The sequence below is a fragment of the Lepidochelys olivacea genome (genome assembly GCF_965140295.1).
Source record: "Lepidochelys olivacea isolate rLepOli2 genome assembly, chromosome: 4".
NCBI classification, from domain to species: domain Eukaryota; kingdom Metazoa; phylum Chordata; order Testudines; family Cheloniidae; genus Lepidochelys; species Lepidochelys olivacea.
The window spans coordinates 47398155-47418852 of record NC_140414.1 but is presented as its reverse complement, the minus strand read 5'-3'; the positions used below and the strand labels follow the sequence as shown (position 1 = coordinate 47418852).

At 37.8% G+C, this 20698-nt stretch overlaps 1 protein-coding gene across 2 annotated transcripts in view; it reads right to left on the bottom strand.

Moving 5' to 3' along the window:
• The window catches only part of AFG2A (AFG2 AAA ATPase homolog A), a 328486-nt gene that overhangs the window by 161481 nt on the left and 146307 nt on the right, over nucleotides 1–20698 (bottom strand). Inside the window, exon 15 of one of the 2 annotated variants that reach the window (XR_014711280.1) lies at nucleotides 19598–19802. The exons of the other annotated variant lie outside the window; for it this stretch is intronic. The gene's annotated coding sequence lies outside the window, so the exon portion shown is untranslated. The remainder of the gene's footprint in view (nucleotides 1–19597; nucleotides 19803–20698) is intronic. 2 annotated transcript variants of the gene reach the window in all.

The window sequence follows — 20698 nt, the reverse complement described above, 5'->3', positions numbered from 1 at the left end:
TACCACAGCAACAGCTTGTTTCAACAGTAAATTCTTAAGTTTATTTTTGGATCAACGACTTTTCTTAAGTGCTTGGAAAAATTTGCAGCTATAGGTACCTTTTATTAGTTAGCTATCAAAAATGTGAACCTTAGAAAACTGGTTTTAGAAATGGTGTTGTACATACATATCTGTGATAGTGGAGTAAGCGTGATTTAGAATTTCGTAACTACACTAACCTTTGTTTTCTCCATTTAAGTGGCATAATTTTATTTAACTATGAGAGGTTTTTAATACATAAATATGATAGTTCTATGTCTTAACATCACCTCATGGGTGGCAGCACATGCGGTCTGTGAGTCCGATCCAAAGCCTCCAATAATCACTCAGACTGACTTCAGTGAGCTTTGGATCAGGCAAATTGTGAACAGAGAGACAATTTGTGAACAGAGAACAAATTGTGAACAGAGAGACAAGTCTAGAAATTCTCCTCCTTATACCAGATGCAGCAGTAAGTTAACGTATTTATACTGAACACGATATTGCAGTAGCACTGAGAAGCCAATCAGATCAGGGCCCCACTGTGCTAAGGCCTTTACAAGGGTCTACTGAATGATAGTCTGTGTGCCAAAGATCAAATTGAATATACATTTTTGTCAGACTGGTACGTAAAGCCCTTTATAAAAGTTAACATTTGCCTTCACTGCAGTCCCAGACATTTTCAGTTTCTCTTCATGCCCCCACCAACCATTCCTTTCCTCTGAAATGGAACTGGAATTTTCCCCTGTATTATGTAAATTTGCTACCTTCAGTTATCTGAATAATAGTGCTTTGTAAACCATTTAGTAGGAAGATGGTCTTTATCTTCGAAACAGAGCACTCTAGCACTAAACTTTAGAATAACAGCGGAAGTCTACTGATGCTGCTGTCCGAATATAGAAAAATAAATTGTTAAAACAATTATTTTGTTTTTTTTCCTCAGATGTTTATTCGCTTTTTCTTTAATTCGTGTTTCATATAACGTTACATTTTCCCCTTGCATTGTTAATTCAATACTTTCACTAACAACTGGAAATAAAGACCTTTGCACTGACTTGCAGTTTCAGATACTATATTTAAAACAACCTGAGAGTAGAGTCTCATGTTAGAGGTGTTACAGTATACTGTGTAACTACATAAATGTAAAAAGAAAAGGAGTACTTGTGGCACCTTAGAGACTAACCAATTTATTTGAGCATAAGCTTTCGTGAGCTACAGCTCACTTCATCGGATGCTGTAGCTCATGAAAGCTTATGCTCAAATAAATTGGTTAGTCTCTAAGGTGCCACAAGTACTCCTTTTCTTTTTGCGAATACAGACTAACACGGCTGTTACTCTGAAACCTCCATAAATGTATTATATTTTACCTATCTGTGTCTTGCTGTATTTGTAAAACAACATGCTCGATGCTACTGCAACTTAGTGGCAGTTTGCCATGCATTCTTAGTTTTTCTTGGAACATTTGGTTTAGGAAGTGGACTAATTAGTACATAAACATTGTGTAGCAGAAGAACTCCAATTAGCGGTGTTTGGCCTGGCTTCAGTGATAAACAAAGTTAGATGCACGTCAGCGTTTGTCCTAACAGTTTATAAAGTCCCTTTTGTGGTTCTAGGGGACAGCGCACAGCAGATACATTTATTGTAGTAGTCAAGCCAGGAGAAAAAGCTTATTGTGTCAAACTTAACAGGCTGTGCCTGAGACATTAGCAGGCTAGTTTTGAAGGTTTCTAGTAATCTTAATTATTCTGAAATACTACATAAGTCCTTCCAAAGTGTGTCCCTCTCACCGTTGTAAGTGATTCTGCCTTTGTCTTATATTATATGAAAAAGTGACAAAAGACCCACAAAAATTTTTCAAACTAGACTTAATATGTTGTTAATATGAACGTTAATATCATCATCATAATTGTTCATTGTTTTGATAGAGCCTAAAATTGTGCTAGATGCTTTACAGAACAAGTAAAGATAAGGTTCCTGCCCCAGGAAGGTCACAATCCTGATTTAGATATGACAAAATAAGTGATAATAAACAGACATGTGGTAAGGTAAAACAGAGTTTACAGGAACATTACAAGGCTACTCTGTTTAGACATGTACCTCTCATGATAGTTCATGAGGGGAGGAATTGTTGCTCATTTTTTGGCTTGGCAGAATTCAATTTTTTTTTTATAATTTTGACAGATAATTTCAATGTTAATTTTGAAGCATTTTTCTGATTTTTATTGATTGACATTTTCACAGTTGCACAAAATTATTGGGCTTATGCTTTTTTTTTCCTATTTTTATTTATTTGAATTTTCACAGTTGTGGGAAATTATGGGAGAGCCTGACAATAGGAGGGTCAGACAATAAATATTTAACGATGGCATACATTGAGATTCATAAAGATAAAGCTCTATAACAGTTAAAAAACACACATTATCAACATCACATGTCAAAATATCCAAAGTAAATATCTGTAAATCAAACTCTAGTAAGATTTCAAGCAGCATTTTTCTTACTTTAATCTATCTGTAAATTTTGATTATCGGTGGACATTTTTTTTGGTCAAGATTGTGTATGTATGGTGAAACTGATGTTACCAACATTTTCAGATAAAAATCTAATCCTTCCAAGCATATTAATTTTTCTGTGGTTATGTTGTTTTGTTTTGAAATGCATCAGTAACATAAGAAGGGGAAAACGGAATGATGAAGTGTTACTTTCCTGGATTTTTAATGTTTAACAGATAAACCAGATTTATTAAACTCCTGGGCATTCTATAAAGCTCATTCTTCTTCTCTCTTTACTAAGGGTGTTGAGGAGAGTGTGGGCTGAGATAGGTATATTTAGGGCAGTCCTTTTGTTATAGGCATCAAGTGCAGTGGCTGAAAACTTGTAGTTGTAATTTAAAAAATTGTAATAGACAGTAAGTAATAATAAAGTAAAATGTGTTTTTAAAAAATGGAAATTATACAAAATGATTAAAGGAATCTGAATAACCTTAACACTGCCTGTGGAGGGGATGCTTAAAGTATCTGGCTTTCCTCTGAGACAGCATTATCTATCCGTAGTTCATAAGTTTATAGAGTGCCTTATTCTTAACTGCAGAGCGGCTGGGAAAATTCCTGTCTCGATGGTGAGAAGGGAGGCCACAGAAAGCCAGATTCAGCTCCTTGTTTCAGGGCCACCTGACTCTAGTATAAGTTACAGCAGGATGGGTCCTGGTCTAACTCATGCTGCTGACTTGAGACTCCTTCAGCCAGCAGAAGATTGGATGTAGTTCAGCTCAGCTTTGCCACATACTGACATGTCTCAGCTTCCCCTACGCAGGAGGAATAGTCCATTGGGTATCTCTAGATAGTTTAAAGCTACTTTGCAGAAATCCAGCTCTAACTGCCAATCGGTATATTGGAAAAAACAATATAACAAAGTCAAGTTTGAGCCTTATTCAGTGGATTCTGGCTTCGGATCTCAAATATTCATAAAATCTGTAACCTGTAGATTTCATGTCACTCCGCTTGTGACATTCTTCTGAAGGTGTAATCAACTATATTTACTTTCTGTTATGTGGTATCATTTGGTGACCCCTTCCGGCATACCAAGCTGAGCAATAAGTCTATACTCTCCCCTCAACTTTTTTATGTATGTATTTAAAAGAAGGATTGGGAATAACTGAGAGGAATTTGGTTTGGTTCCTGAACAAGAACACACAACACTAGCGGCTGGGAAGTACAACCCCCAGTATGCCATAGTGGCTCATACACATGCACACAATTGCCCTCTACTGGATGGAATGTAGCAAACTTGCTCAAATACTTATAAGCAGGGCATCAGAGTCTTGAAGCTGAATCTTACCCTGAAGTCCAAAATCCTCATCTCCGACCTGAAGCTTCCTCTGTAATTTACATAGGGATGCTGCCTCCCTGCTACAACGAGCCAGGAGGAGAGACAGCCTGAGAAGGAGAAGCTGAGATTGGAGCTCATTCCTGACCGAATCCAGGCGCCTCAGCCATCTCATCCGCTTTCCTAGCATTGGCCTTTTGTACAGCCTCTGCCTCAACTGTACAGAACTGTGGCTTAAATAAGTCTCCTTTCCAGCCTCTCCCACCCCATCTCTGATGAGTCCCCAACAGCAGCCCCCACCTCTTTCTCCCCTTTGACCCTGCCACAAGGTTCAGAGGAGGCTTCTTTTCAACTTTGTCCTCTCTGCTGTCGCCACTGCCCCAAGCACCATGGGTTCAGGTGAAGGGAGAGGCGGCTTCTAAACTGCCCCTCTCTCTAGGGGGAAGATTAAGAGAAGTGGGACAAATCCCCAAAAGGGAGGGAAGAGGGGAAAACAAAGACAAAGGGTAAATGCTCAAAGCGTTGTTAAGGAAGGAAGATTTCCAAAGTGGAGTTGGGAAATTTCCCAGAAAGGTTTGTGCAGGCAGGGCAGGGGACAGCAAAGGGGGAGGGGGGGACGACGACGGACAGAAAAGAGTGGGTACATTAACTGACAGTAGATAGGAGGTTTCATCGATGCATTTACTTTGTTAATAAAGCTTTGGTCTTTAAATGCCACACACCTTTGCTAGCTAAAAAGGCTCATTCTGTAGTCAGACAAGACTATAATATTTGCCTCTTTTCAGTGAGCTTTTCACTCCCAGCCCATGGACTATGACCAGATGGGTAACTCAGCCCTCATCATGAAATTAGTTTGACATACCAGATTATATATTCCCACAGCTGAACTAATGGAGCTTCTTTTTAAATTCAACCCTTTTCTCAGTTACTAAAATAAGATCGCTGTCTCTTTCAAAGCCTTTAATCATAGAAAAACAATCACTCAGGACAATTTAGCACTGTCATGGAAAGGAACTAATTCAAACAATTAAAACTGTTTCTCTCTCTCTCTCTATATATATATATTTATTTTTATAATATATATTTTAAACAAGCTCTGTCACGTAGCTTGATTTTCTATTTGTTTGTTAATTCAGGTCTTAATCCCCAGTATCATTAAGGGAAATAACTCACCTTTACAATTATGGGGAAGCCCCATTAGAACTCTGGAATTCTTATTTAATCCAAAAGCACATCAGATTTTTGGTAGGAAAAGGGAAGCAATTAGTGTCTACAGCTTTGTTTAGGGTTGTGGATGCCAAAGAATATAGTCAAAAGGTACATGTAATCAGTACCTACAGAGTATAATTAAGAAGACAGACAACACTCCACACATGCTATGTATGACAAATATAAACAACTTCAGAAGATTTTTTTTAATGGTAAAACTCCTTGCAAAAAAATTATTCTCCTAAATATAACCGAACTTGTCACACAAACATTGAGAATACTGCCATGATGGTCGACATTCTGACTTCATTTGTCACTTAAACAAAATAAAAATAAAAAGCCAAAATATCGGTAGGCCCAAACAAATCTCATTTGAGAACAAGAGGTATTTAAAAATTAAACAAAAAACATGACAGCCATTATTAACAGACTACATAATGCTGCTATAGAGCTAACAGAACCAGCACAAATTAACAGGCAAACCTTACCTGAAAGCAATACTGACATTATTTCACGTTATTTAAGGCAAGTGAACAACCAAGAATGGAAACATGTTATTCTAGGTTTAAATTATTTTAGACAAAGGGAAGAAGAAATATTTGCCAAATGGAGAAGGACAGCATTATTAAGACATTTTCAGAAGTGCTCAGGATTGATCTAATTGGCCTTGGCCTAACTGTTGACTTCAGTAGAAACAGTTACATCAATGCTGACTGCTTCAGGAATGCCAACACTTTATTCGTAAAATTCCAAAACAGTCCTACAGGCAATGGAACATAATGACAAAATTAAAAAGAATAAAACAATTTCTCTTGAATTCAGTGCATTACGATGGCTACCTCAAGGAATAGGTCTTTACTGGGAAAAGAAGTGGAGAAAGATGATTATGAAGAGCCTAAATAAAGTATTCCCTAATTATCACATTTCTCATACTATAACGCTCTAAGTGTTCTTCACTTCTCAGCAAACTCCATCCTCCCAACAGACTCAACACAACCTAAGGTTTAATGCTCTTGCCTACCAGAGAAGATGATCATAACAAGTGATCAGCCAGTTAGTTATTTAGGATCCAATCTGCTTCCAATTGGAGTCAATGGGAGGCTTCCCCCTTATTTCAGCAGGCTTTGAATCAGGCCCTGACTGCAATATCTTGAGGTGGATAAGGGTTTTCACATTTTCCTGTAGTATCAATCATATGTAAATAGAGATATCTCAGACTCCTCTCCTTGTATTCGTGATACAAGGATCACCTTCTTTTCCATTTATGATCATATAACATCCGTGTAACAACTACAGTAACTGCTTAAGTGAAAAAGTGATAGGAAAGTATATGCATACTTCTGATGCCTTTGGTTTGATAATTATTTTGCCCTTGTAAACTAAAGTTTATCACACTGTATGTTTTGGCTTTTCATTTTGGGCTTGTCTACATGGGCAAATTTACTGGCATACTTATATTGGTATAATTGCACTGTTAGAACTATACCAGTATAACTCTTCATTCTGGAATAAGAGTGTCCAAACAGGAAGTTTTACCACTTTAGATATAGCGGTATAATTATACCAGTAAATTTATCTGTGAAGACCAGTCCTTTATTTCCTCTACCCACCTGTCCTGTTTCTGTTAGCTAGGAACAAGAGAAGACTCAGCAACACAAGACCAACCAGTTTTCACAGATCCACAGTGGACCATGGACCATAGCTTAAGAACTTTTAGACAACTGAATGGCTGATCTTTCTCATGGGATAAGTACACATGATACAACAAGATCACATTTTCTGGAGCAAATTTTGCCATTAGTTACAACTGTGCAGACCCAGTAAAGCCAGCAAGGTAGCATGGTTAAAACAAAGAGCAGAAGTTGGTCTTTTGTATTGTAGAAATACTTATAAGTACCTCCATCATGGTAAATTTTAGTTAGCACTGAAAGTCCATTTAAAAACCAGACAACATATTACTTTACGAACTCCACAACAAGGAGTGGAAGTAACTTGCAAAAGGTAGTTAAGGTGTCTACAGCTTTTTATGTATCTTTTAATGAAACATTCATACTTGAACTTGCAGTGGAAAGCAGCTACTGTTTTGCTCCACTGAAAGAGAGAGATGAACTTTGATTCTCCCAAGAGTTGACAAGATATGGATTTTTTCTCATCACTGCAGCATTAATGCTGTAGTTGTCACATCCATCAGATTCTAACTGAAACATCTGTCAAGAAGCACGACATTTACTAACACAGAACAGGATCTGCTTAGCTGGGCCTTAAGCTAATGGAAGTATTGAATTGTAAAAAGGCAATGCTCTAGGAAAGAAAATGTCAAAAGAGCTGAATTTAAGAAATGACATATAAGGAAAAATGAAAACCCAGTCACCTGCAACAGGTAGAATAAAGCGGAGGCAGAATATCCTTCACTCAACAATTTACTTAGGAAACTGTGCACATCAGTATTTATTGGAGATAAACCTTATATAATGTAAGCAGGTATAAAGAAAGGGTGAAAAACCATTCGGCAACATAAAACAAATCGTGGTCATACTCATCCTTCTGACAGAATCAGTTTACTCCTTCAGTGCTACACCTGTGTATAAAGGGAATTATAAAAGCACCCGTTGGTGGATAAACTGTATAGGTTGCATGCTGTCATTTCCCTGGCTTGAACTGTTCCTAATTTAAAAAGGAGAGACCCACATTATACAGCTCTAGTACTAAACTTACATGAAAGCACTATTCTATTACCTACCCACTATCCATGAATTTTGGAAAGTATTTCAGTTAGGCAGAGATGTACATGCAACGAGATGCACATGAGACTATATTCCACCTTCATCTATGTATAAACCCCACTGTACACTCATATATGTGCCTAAGTGACACTGAACCACAACAAATAATTTAAAGTTGTTAACACAATTTCCCCCCCATGCAGAGACCCTGCAGGTTATTTCTCTGTAGCATGGCTCATTTGCTGCTTTGAACTAGAGTAAATGGTGGAGTCTTTGTAACTTAAAGTCTTTAAATCAAGATTTGAGGACTACAGTTACTCAGCAAGAGGTTATACGCCTATTGGAGGAGTGGGTGGGTGGATCAGGATCTGTGGCCTACAATGTGCAGGAGATCAGACTAGAAGATCATGATGGTCCCTTCTGTCCTTCAAGTCTACGAGTCTACTTATATAGGCAAAGTCAAAATCATCCCTGATGTGAAGTTACACCGGAGTGAATTTAACACACAGACTTTCTTTTAAAAAAAGTGACCACAGTAGAAATGTATGTCCCGCACGTTAAATTCACGCCCAAGTCTCATTCTTCTTATGTCATATCCCCGAATTTAAAGTGAGTACAAAACAATTATTCTGCAGACCACAATATCACTTCCTGAGAGTAGCAGGAAAAACAAGTAGCATATGAACTTCAAGGAACTTAACACAACCCACTCAAGCAACTAATCCCTCCACTCCTGTGAATATGTGGATGGGTAGGATTCATGGTGGGTGTTAAGAGATTATAAAATGAATCCCTGCATCCCCTCAACACTCTTTTAAAGAAGAGGCAACAGTCCAGCCCTGCTACTTAAAGTGACCAGTCAGACAACCCAATACAAAGGCATGACATGATTCAATTGTGAGGGTCCCTGTAATCCCCATCGGCTAGCCCCAGCAAGAGCACCTCGGTCCCCTCTGTCTGGAATTAGGGTGGTTTCAGCTAGGGTAGACTAGGATAGTACTGTAACAACACTTTTTGCAATTTATTAATAAGGAAAAATGTGAAACATATTCACGAAGAGGAAAACACTGACTGAAATATCAATTCAGTTGCTCCAAAGTGGTGATAGCACATATGCAAAATGAGTGGATACATATGCTCAAACATCTTTACGGACAAAACTGACACAAACAACTCCATCATGCAGTTGTGGGAAAAACAAGTTATGCAAATGAGAACCATAACCTCAACATTTTACTGTTCCAAATATTAATTCTAGGTCCTTTCGGTCATCTCTAATGGAAATTCTGGAATGGATGAAAAATTAGATCTTATGGCACTTCTCTAAAACACCAGTGCTCAAATTTCCTAACTTTGCTGTCTATGGGTAGGCACTTAAATACAAATAAACAATTCAGCATGCCTGCTTCATATCTACCTTTACAAAGGCAGAGAATACTTGCTTTTATACACAGCATTCAAGTCTTATATAGAGAGATTGAACTGGTAAACGTAATATTTATTATTTGTAGTATGGTCTCATCTAGAAGCTCCAAGTGAGATCTTGGACTCACTCCCCACCTTTTTAAACATTTCTCACTAACTGGAAAACTGACATTGAAAAGCATTAATACATAAAATATAATCAGAGAGACAAAGCACATAGTGTTGGCATGAGACATGGCAAAAGCATCATATCTAGGTAATTAGGCTAAATATGCCCTCAGATCAAATCAACAGGCACTAATGTGTCAGAGTTTGGCACAATACATTTATAGCGGTCACCTTTTCAAGCTTGCCAATTATTTTAGACAACTAAATTACATTACCAAAGTATTCCCAATTTCCTACAGTTGTTACAAGGAAGTATGAGGAATACTGCAAGTACTGACAAAACTTTATCTATATTCATCTATAAAGACAAAAGAGGCAAGCTTTTATGTTTACCATTATAAATACTGAATGCAAACCAAATCTGAGTTTTAAGAACACCATAAAAACAAAAATGATTTACTTATTTCAAGTTTGATTTTGTCATAAGGTTTTGACTGTGATTTAGACATTGTACTGTAGCTGGAGAATTGTCTTTTTTCATTCTACACCAATGTTAATCCAATAGGACAGAAGGTAATGACAACTACAATCAGGTTTGATAGAAACCAATTTTTAAAAAATATAACTTCAACAGATAATATCAATATTTATCTTTAAATATTTTTCCAATTATCTCCTTAAATTTTCACTGTTGTGCAAAATTATGTGATGTGAGCGTCCCCCGTCCCCCACCATTTTTAATCAATTTAAATGTTCACAGCTGTGGGAAATCATGGGCGTGGGTCTGACAAAGAGGGATCGGACAATTTTTGAATCTCAATGTCTATTGTCATTAAATAAGTTAAAGCTTTATAAACATTAAAACACAAATTATCAATATCACATGTCAAAACAAAAGTAAATATCCTTAAATCAAACTAAGAAGTTCATAAGCAGCATTTTTCTTAATTTACCAATCCATACATTTAGTTTATTATTGATGGAAATTTTATTTGTATTTCTGGGTGTATGGTGAAATTGACACTGACATTTATTAATAAAAATCTAACCCTTCAAAATCTAACTTCAATATAGTGTATGTATGCTAGTATAAATTTTTATTATCTTTTCCTCAATCCAATCCAATTTAAATTATTATGTATTCCACAAGATATATGTAAAAAGGTCTATCGTCTTCCCTTGATAAACACATTGTCTCATTAACATGTGCATTAAATAAGAATAGACTTTTGTGCATCTTTACAATTTGTATTTTTGGGAAACACTTGCCAAATTAAACAATGTAACTTTACTGTTTGGGTTGGGAGTGGATGGAAAGCTGTGGATGGGCACAAAATGGTTTTTGCAAACAGTTCTACCAGGAAGGATAAGAAAACGGACAAAAGAAATATCTAAGTACAATCCTGTGGATCTTCTTCCAATTTACAGCAGCCTCAGATCTTATTTTAATAAACGTCATTAGCACAGCCTCTTGATGTATACATGCTCCATGATAAAATGGACAATTAAGCTTTCTATAATAATCAGAGAAATGCTGCAGAGCCACTTCTACCATCACATGCGCTTTCTTGTTTTGTTTTGTTTTTTATTGTTGGTTTTAATTCACTGCATCTGGAAGGAGGAAGTGGAGAGGAAGGGCACAGGGCTGGCAGCATTACTCTGGTTACCAAAGAAACCCATTACTCACTTTAGAAAAGGATCTGGAACACATCAAGAGACAGCTGATGACGTATTAAAAACCAATGATTTGGAGACAACCAGTGATTGGCTTTACACTAGTTGCCAAAACAATATCACTAGTGAGAGGTGAGGAAGCTTGAGGAAGTTCTATTTAAGAGGAGTAACTGTGTAGATCATGGGAGGGGAGTCACAAAGAGTGGAAGTTAAGAGGAAAGAGACCAAACTTCACTGAGAAAGTTGCAGAAAAACAAAGAATAGTCTGACACACACAACAGGAAATGTCAACTGAAGATAAGAAACTTGAGGAAAGGAAAGGATAGAAAAAACACTAGGGGGAAAAAAAGCAACTGGAAAAGAAAGAAACATTGTGGGGACAGAGAGAAGTTCAGAAAAAAAGCAGAGAGACAGAAAAAAACCTATAAGGCTCTGAAGTTGTTGGTCTACTCTAAAATGAAAAGTCATTCCTCCTTCTCCCTGAACTGCTTCCTAGCATGCACAAGCATGATGTTTTACAAAACAGTTTGTCCTGAGATTATTTACTCTCCCAACATCTGTGTGGTTTTACGTCCAACAGGAACAGAGAAGTTGCTTCTATGATCCTGAATTATTTTGTTTTCAGGGTAAAAACATTTATAGTTTTTGAATTTATGATTTATCTTAGTTCACTGATAAAAATAACAAAGAATGTTTTTAATTTAGCATTTCACTCCAAATTAATCTTCTTAATAATCACTTATAAAAATTAAGGTACGGACTGATTAAAAAGGAAGGAGCTGAGGACAGGTCCCTCAGGAATGCCAAATAAAAGGAGACGATGGGGAGTCAACTAAGATGACACTAAAGAAATCAGTGAAGTAGGAAGAGAACAAGAAAAGTACAGAAACAGTGATGCTAAAATGATAAAAAGTGATCAACTGCATCTGAAGGCAGCAGAGAGTTCAAAGAAGAGTAAGATCAGAGTCATTTCCTTCTCACTTAGCTAGAAGGTTGTCAGGTTACCTGAGCAAGTGCAGTTTCATAGGAATGGAAAAGGAGGAAAGATCAGAGAAAAAGTTGGAGAATAACAAGTTAGGTAGTGAGAGTAGGCAGCTTGATCCAGGATTTGGAGACAAAGGGGTCAGCCAATGGGGCACTGGTTTTATAGGCAGAAGAAATAAAGGAAGCATTTTTCAGGACAGAAACACAACAGTGCAGTTGTAATCAGTCAGAAAGGAGCCAAGTTTAAAGATGAGGTAGTGAATGAATGGAAGAGCTAAGAGGGACAAGGATCTGGATCAAGGGATTATAAGCAGACAGAATGGAGATATCAGAGATTGGGATAAAAAAAGAAGGGGTGAAACTGGGGTGGAAGAAAGGGAGAATGGTGTGGAATGATAAGAGATGAGGAAAAATCTTGCTGGACATTGTCTGTTTTATTGTGGATTTTTTTTAAATGGCAATATACTCAGCACAGTAAGAGGTAGAGAGGAGAATCTGAAAAGAGTGCTTGAGAAAAAATGATAGTACAAGAACTGATCAAGGTGGAAAATAAAGTCACTTAAAATAGAAGCAGGAAGAATTAAGGAATGAGAGAATGAATAGAAAGTGGAAGATGTTCTTCAAAAGATGCTCAGTTTCACAAAAAGAGGACGAGAAGTTGCTAGTGTGTGTGTGGGGGCGCGCACTAAGATTAGTGACAGAGGGGAAGGCAGTGCGATGGAAGAGGCAAGTGCAGAAGTAAAGAGTAGAGAAAAAATATTTTTTTTATTAAAGGACATACAGCCAACAACATGAAGAAAGGTCCAGCTGAAAGCAGCAGAGAACTTTAAGAGTTGAATAGAGCGGCAATGCCAAAAGGAATGAGTGACAAGACAAGAGAGTGTTAGCAGAGATGGAAAAGAGGAAGAGACAAAGACAGAGAAAGATTTGAAAGAAAACAGTGCTTGGTAGAGACTAGCTCAAAAGAGTGAAATGGTGAATGAAGAGATTTAATCCAAAGACAGAGATCAAACAAGGTGGTTAAAAAGAAGGACTCACAAGGCAGTGGAATTTTAAACTTGGAAACAGAACAATTGCATTGCATTGTGTGGTTACAGAACAGCCTCAGGTAGCTTAAGCATAATGTATAAACTGACCTGTCTTTCAAAACTACAGTAACTGTAATCCAATATTTTTGGTAAAATACCCACTGTTATATCACCACCATAAATGTGACCATTCTTGTTTCTCAAATAATGCTTGTCATTCTCAGCAAGAAGTCCAATTTACTGACATAGCTTATTGAAAAGAAAATAACCCTTAGTATTTGAATGCATGAGAAAAGATAGAGATTATGACAATTATTGAAATATAAATTCAATGCAAAGTTTTTGCTAAATTCCAGCATAACAGTATATGTTCAAATTCATCTTCCACTCTTTGAGATTGCAAATGAGTAGCTGGGGGTAGACTTTGAAGACAGTGGAGTTGTCCAGGAAGAAACCTGGTCTACAGAATCCACATTATTGTGATGCCACACAGATGGAGTTTCAGATCCCAAGCTAAGTTTGCAGGGCTGACAGCTTAAAAAATAAAGCACTTTTTTCACTTGTAAACTGAACATATTTGATATGAAGTTTTTGAGAGGCAAATACAAGACAAATCAGAACTTCCACTGCCCTTAGTGCAGTTATAAGAATTGTTGAAACCATCCAGAGTCAAGTGTAAGATGTATTTCTCCTCTATAGATGATGTATTAGTTATAAATCTGTGACTACCAGTTGATTCTCCTCTTCTAGTTACTATTTAGATTTTATAATCATTTAATGGGAGACTGATAAGTGAAGCGGTTTTTCAAGCTGTTTTTCAGCAATAAATATCAATGATCTATGATCAAAACCAATTTTAATAACAATAGTTCTAACACCTTAACAACCACTAAATGATTTGTGAAATCATTTAGAAAAGAAAGAAAAAACTGTACAAGAGATGACCCTTACTAGACAACGCTTTTCTTCAGAAAGTTCCCCAAAGTATTCCAAAATGTACTGAACATGGTTCTATTCCACATTCTTAGATTGCCCCCCTCTGCCAAGCAATCAATTTTTGCTGGTCATTTTAAAGTAAGTTTTACTGTAGACAAATTTCAATTTTTTTTGATGAACTAGATAAATCAAACATTGGAGGAGGGGAGGAGAGTGCATTATTCCACAGAACAAAATGTTTCTTTTGCTGCAGATACAGTAGTCTTAAGACTCCCAGATTTCTAACCTAATTAGTACCAGACGTGTTTTAAGCTACTTCAGAAGTATTCTTCGGTGTTATTAGTGTATTAAATGATTTATATTTAAGAAAACAAAAAGATAAAATCAAGTCACCAGGTAAGCATGAGGGTAGAAGGTAGTACAGAGTGCTATAGGCAATGAAAAATATGTTTACGAAAGAGTTACAATAAGAAGTTTGTAGTTAAGGCCTAATTAATACTCTTACTTTCTTCTGTGAACTTCACTATAGCACCAAAAACACGTGAATTACAATCTGCAACCATTTGAAAGTTTTAGGTGGGCTTTCATCCTTGCAAGCTGTACTGCAGACACAAAGCCCTTGTGAGGATTTCATTTCACTATGAATTAGTGTCTAACATTGAGAACGCCTTTCATCATCGGCTTGTATTGCCTTCAGGTGTCTATAAATTCCTCTCAGTCTTTCCGTAGCACTTGTCTATCAGACCATGTCATCAGTTTTCCTGCAGGCAAGAAACAGACACACCTCTTCCTGAGACACAGACAACACAACAATTACCACAGCCACTCTTGCATTATCATTTCATATCAGCTCATCACCAACTGATAATCACCAAAGGCTTGCTACAGAAAACATATTTCACTTTCCTGGACCTCTTTGCCTTGTTTTATTGATGCTGGAAACTCTGTGTTCTGGGAGGGTCTCTGACAACAGCAGTAAGTGTCCCAGTCACTCTCGTGTCACCTACTAGACTAGTGCTTATTCATGTCATAAGCATGTCTTACTAACATACAGTAATTTTCTTCTCTGGGAAAGTGATAGAGGTTTTTATGACTTTCTTAGCCGGTAACAAGGATATAAACAAATATTTCAAGTCTTTGTGGGATAGACAGGCAATATTGGCATCTACTTCAATCTCTGTGACTCTTAGGTGCTGCTGCAATACAAACAACAGACCCCTAAAAATATTTCCATTAATAAAATCTTTGTTAGAGTATGAAAATGAAGATCAGAGTTGCTCCAGTAATAATACACAGAACTACTGTCATTTATATATAAAAAACAAATTATTTTGTAAAAGAAAATGGCACACTGAAATACTGTTTCCCCCTTTGAATGTCCAACATTTTAAAACACCCATGTGACCATGCTTGTCGTTCTGGGGACAGGACAACTCAAGAGATTGGTAATAGGATATGGAGCCCTTAATCTCTAAGGTCACTGATCTAAATTTGCCCAGGGTCAGTAGAAATCAAATGTCATCATCATCTGATGGATGTTCAGTTAAATGTGATGGTGCTTGGTTCCCTTACTAGTGGACAGGAATTTACATCATTACTAAAACTATCACTTATAACTGATACAATTGTGAGCTGCCTAACAAGAGATGCAGGATTGAATGAGCCATGTCTACACAGGACAATTTTTCCTGTATAACCTAAAAGCATAAATGTAAACCGATATCGCTATACCAATATAAACCCCCCATGTGGACATTCTTAATCTAATATAAGTGTTGCTTCTTCAGGTTTGCTTACATTGCTCAGAAGAGAGTTTAAGCAAAACCTGCAAAAAAGTTATTCTTGTACTGGAATAAGAGTGTCCCTACAGGGGGTTCGCAAAAAGAAAAGGAGTACTTGTGGCACTTTAGAGACTAACCAATTTATTACAGGGGGTTATTACCGATAAACTTTCCCATGTAGATAAAACCTCAGCCATACTGTCAGCTACTAAAAGTAATCGCTTCCCGTCTAGGCTGAGGAATATAAGCAGGGCAGTGTTAGGAATCCTGTTTTCTGTACACAGAACTAGAGTTCTCAGTGTTGTCATCTTACATCTTAAAGAACTTAAAACTATAACGACTTAAGATTTTTTTTCCATGTGACAATGACAACCATTGCTATGCGTAATAACTATATATTCCTGAATGTCCTCAGGAAAATTCCAGTTACTGCAAGATGCAAAGTATCAATGCCACTAGCAACTATAGTCCTAACAAAGATCGTATACCAACTTATTACATATGATATTGCATTAACATAACACAAGATACAGCTAATTCACATGGTCAGATTCCTTTTTTCCTACATTAAATACAGGACTTACTATAAATGTTCCAGAAGCTTAGCTTTGTCGTTATCTTTAATTATGATAATGTATCCACTGCACAGATGAGTGCCCTACTGTTTTTTCAACTTCAGAGGTTGGCACCCTAGCAACTGTTCAGATCGTTCCACTTTCCCACCCCCAACTGTATGAACAAACTAATGCATACCACCAAATTATCCTTATGAACCCATTCAGCCTTCAAACTGTTAAATCCTACCCAAACGTGTACTTTGCTTCTTTGTCAGCCCTTTGATTTTGTTTCATAGGAAGGAAGGGATGATAAACAAATGACAGCACAAAGCAGGCGAGCTCTGGCAGGCAGTTACAAAGCTATTGACAAAAAAACAGTCTATTCACTGCAAGCGTCCTACTTTTACAATCTCTCTCGCTGATCAGGATGCAGGGGAGAACTAAGTCAATAGTTCCTGATGGAAAAATATCTTGTGGGCGTGTTTGATTTCCAGAGACAATGGTTTGTCAAGCAGTGTTTCTCTCTAAAACACACCCTGAATGAGTTGTACTGGAAAAATGTAGTAATATTGCAATTACAAAAGTGCAACTTAAAAGAAAATTCTGTGAAGTCTGGGACTGTGCTAACTTCCATGAAATTACAGTGGGCTGCTCTGAACAGAACAGTACATGGTGTGGGTTAGGTAAGGAGTAACAAGAAAAGCCACCCACACATTGAGAATGGAATTTGGTAACCACTTCAAATAGAACTTGGTTTGATGCAAGGCTTTAAGTAGGGGTCTGAAGTAGCGGACACTGGTCGTGTTGTGACTATGTAGGAAACACATCAGTATTTCTGAGTACAGAGTAATTCACTCCCTACCTGAGATTTAGAACTGAAGTGAAGAGGCCTTACATTCTTCAATACCCTTCCCAGTAACACTATGTTGCAACTAGCTGTGGTTGTCTTCCATCCCGATATGTGCTACTATAGCCAACAACTATAGAGAAAGGACATGAGGCTAATATTTCTGCTAAAATTGACAGCAGTGAATTAATGTTGACATTTGACTCTCCATTGTTAGGTTTCAGGATTAACATTCAATTGACAATTAACAGTTTAAACCTCTAATATCTATTTTTTGAGCCTGTCTGCGGATTCAGGAAGATATCATTGCACTGGTTTACATTTGGTTCTCATTCTGAAGACAGACATAACTAGAGTTTTAGTATTATAAAAATTAAATCTTAAACCCTGGTGTACAATTATGTTATATATGGGGTCCTGGACTTTCATTTTTAGGCAATTTTTACACTTGGACAAACAAATGTTCTGGATGCACAGTAATCCTTAACAACTAGCAAAGAACATGTCAGCATGCTTGCACTAGAGATTAATTTTGTCCCACTGCATATCCAACAAGAGATATCAAACCTGGAAGGAACCACCTTGCCTTAAATATTAACAGCTTGGTACACCTGCTAAGATAAGGGTAATAAAATCTAATGTTACAGGGTGTAAAATGATCGGTACAGATATCAGAAAGGATTTCTTTCCCATGTTTAGCATTGCACAGTTGGTCAGGTGTGTTATGAGAGGTTTGGCTGAGATCAACAGGACTGTATGACCATAGCTCAAAACATGAAACACGACAGTAAAAGACGTTAGTGGGAATACCTGAAACATTTGCAGTTGCTGTCTACCATATTGTCTTTCTTTAAAGATTTAATTTTTACACACAGATTATAATCAAGCTGTAATTTCCACAATGTAAATGACTGTCAGGAAAACAGACCAAATACAGACTGTTCTATGTATAAAGTAAGGATATGCTTCCCTTTCAGTGATGAATAGATAGCTTTGACAGTTAGACCCAGTGTCTCATAGATTTGCTGGTTTAATATAATAGTTAGCCAAAACCAGGCCTAATCCATCTGAAAAATGGTCTGGAACCCATTGGTTACACTTAGTTTTACAAAGTGCCTGTCAAATCCAAAGAATAGCAAGGCATTATACAATAACGTCACCATCAACTACCCCTGTACTGTATAGGTAACGATAGCAGCTGTTAAGCAGTCAGCAGTAATTCACACACAGCCTTGTTTGTTTTATGGAGGTCTATTTTACTGAAAAAGGGGAAGCTGGTGAGAACGCTGGGCTTATCACCGCTCTTGCCATGGGAGCTTTAACTTCCCCCTGGATCAAGTACAGACAGACATAGATTTTTGGTTTAACATACATCTCATCCAGATTTCTCAGCCTTCCTTTCCACACGTTCCCAGCTCTTCAAATCAGAGTCAACACTGGGAAAGGCGCCCAAGTTCAACTGCCACAAATAGCCACAAACCTCTGGCCTGCTACTGCTACCAACTGAGCTATAAATGAGCAATTGACTATCCTATTTTCTCTTTATTTCCCTCAGGCTTTACCAAAGAGAAAAAGAGACGGAGTTCAACTCTTTACAATGTGGAGAATGTAAAATGGGAAGCAAGCACTCAGGAAATTTGCATTTGAGAACAGAGATGTAAACATTTTTGTTAACTTCTGAGATCCTCCCATGCCACAGGGATGGAGTGAAGCCATTTATAATATGAAATGACATGAAATGTGCTTACATTAAAACTGAAAAGTTTTATATTAGGGTGGACTAAACACACAAAATATGAAAGGAAAAAATACTTAAATTAGCTTCCTGCTTTTGTGCTCGTCATCAATGTATGTGGAAAGGTTGCTGTTATGAGTTCTTTAAGTGGGAAAAAAGAGGATGTTACTGACCTCATAGTAATGAGATGTGAGTTGTGTGGTCCCTATCTGTAGTCCACCGTGGGTATGTATGTGCTCCATGCGCCCAGAGAATTTTGGAAGCCATGTCCGCGAGTCCACACATGTGCCCTGGCTCACCTTATGCCTCCAATTAGGAGATAAAGGGTGGGGCGAACCAACTGCCACTCCAGTTCCTACTCCACTGAGAACCAGAGAAGATCCAAAGCAGAGGGAAAGGAGAATGGGTAGTGAAATACAGATAGGGACCACACATCTCAAACAACCTCCCATTACTGTAAGGTAAATAACACTCTACTCGTTTGCTGGAGCCTATGTGTAGTCCACTGTGGGTGACTGACAAGTAGTACCCAAATAGGAGGCAGGTGCAAGGAAGAGCCCAGTACCCAAACGACATATGGAGGGGGGGGGGCAGTATTCCCCAGGTTGGGGAGACTAACTACAAACCACTAAAACTATCAGATAAAAACTTTAAAACTCTAGAATTAAAAAAACTATTTAGAGATATATAAATATATTTTCATGGATAAAAAAGAAAGCCAAAGCTTTGGACACTGGAGGTTCCGACCTGGACCATGCAGCAGTGAAAAGGAACGGGAGAGACAGTCGGTCCTCTCTGCCCTTTATCTTCTTGGTTGGAGGCATTAAGTGAGCCAGGGCACACGTGCAGACCAATGGAAACAGCTTTCAAAATTCTCTGGCTCTGGGTCCATGGAGCACATGAGTACCCACAGTGGAATACACATAGGGATCAGCACATGAAGAAGATGATGCTGTTTTGAAACAAATAGAAAAGTTGGCATTACAATCAGATTAACAGAGAAACACAGAGCAAATGTGACTTGAGTGATTGAAGCAAGGCACTAGGAGTCAGGACCCCTAGGTTCTATTTCTGGAGCCTCTTAGCAACTCATCTTACGTTTTAAAAATGTGTATTATACGTATCTACCTTACTGGGAGGTCGTAGGATTTAATTTCTATTAGTAAAGCACTTTGGAATGCTCACATGAAAAGCACAACACAAGCAAAGCAATATTGTTCTTAGCAGTATAGACATCTGTAACGTAAAACTAGTTGCAAAAACCTAAAGTGAATGCCAAGATGAATCACTTTACCCTACTGGATTATGGCAATGGAGGTGCAGAGCCATGCCTTAACTTGGTCTCCTGTCCTCCAACTACTCAGCATTAAACACTGAAGAGGTGATAGGATACATACCATTTTAAACCATATTCCTTAGGACACCCTTTACTCTCCTCCACCTATAATGAATGCCCTATGTTGATATTGGAGGGAGGGCTACTGCAAAGAGGCCAGGGATGGTCAGTGGATTCACTAAGGCACTAGAGGGTCACATCCTCAGGAGTGATCTTTTGTCTGCTTACATGTAAAGCTACACATCCATTTGTCACTAATGATATCACTGAATCTTAGCCAGACCCACTTGCTCTCCCTGGCAGATAGCCTCTTGTTTTGAAAAGCTGATACTCCTGGGGGAATTGAGCATCACTACATGTGTGCAGAATTCATGTCTCCTGCAGATTTGCTTCCCCGCAGAAAAATGACTTCGGACGGAGAACCAAAGGGAAGCTGCAAGAGCGGTCATGCACCCCTTCCCAGCAGCACAGGTAGGTTGGTTTGGGAACTGGAGCAGCTGATTGAGATGTAA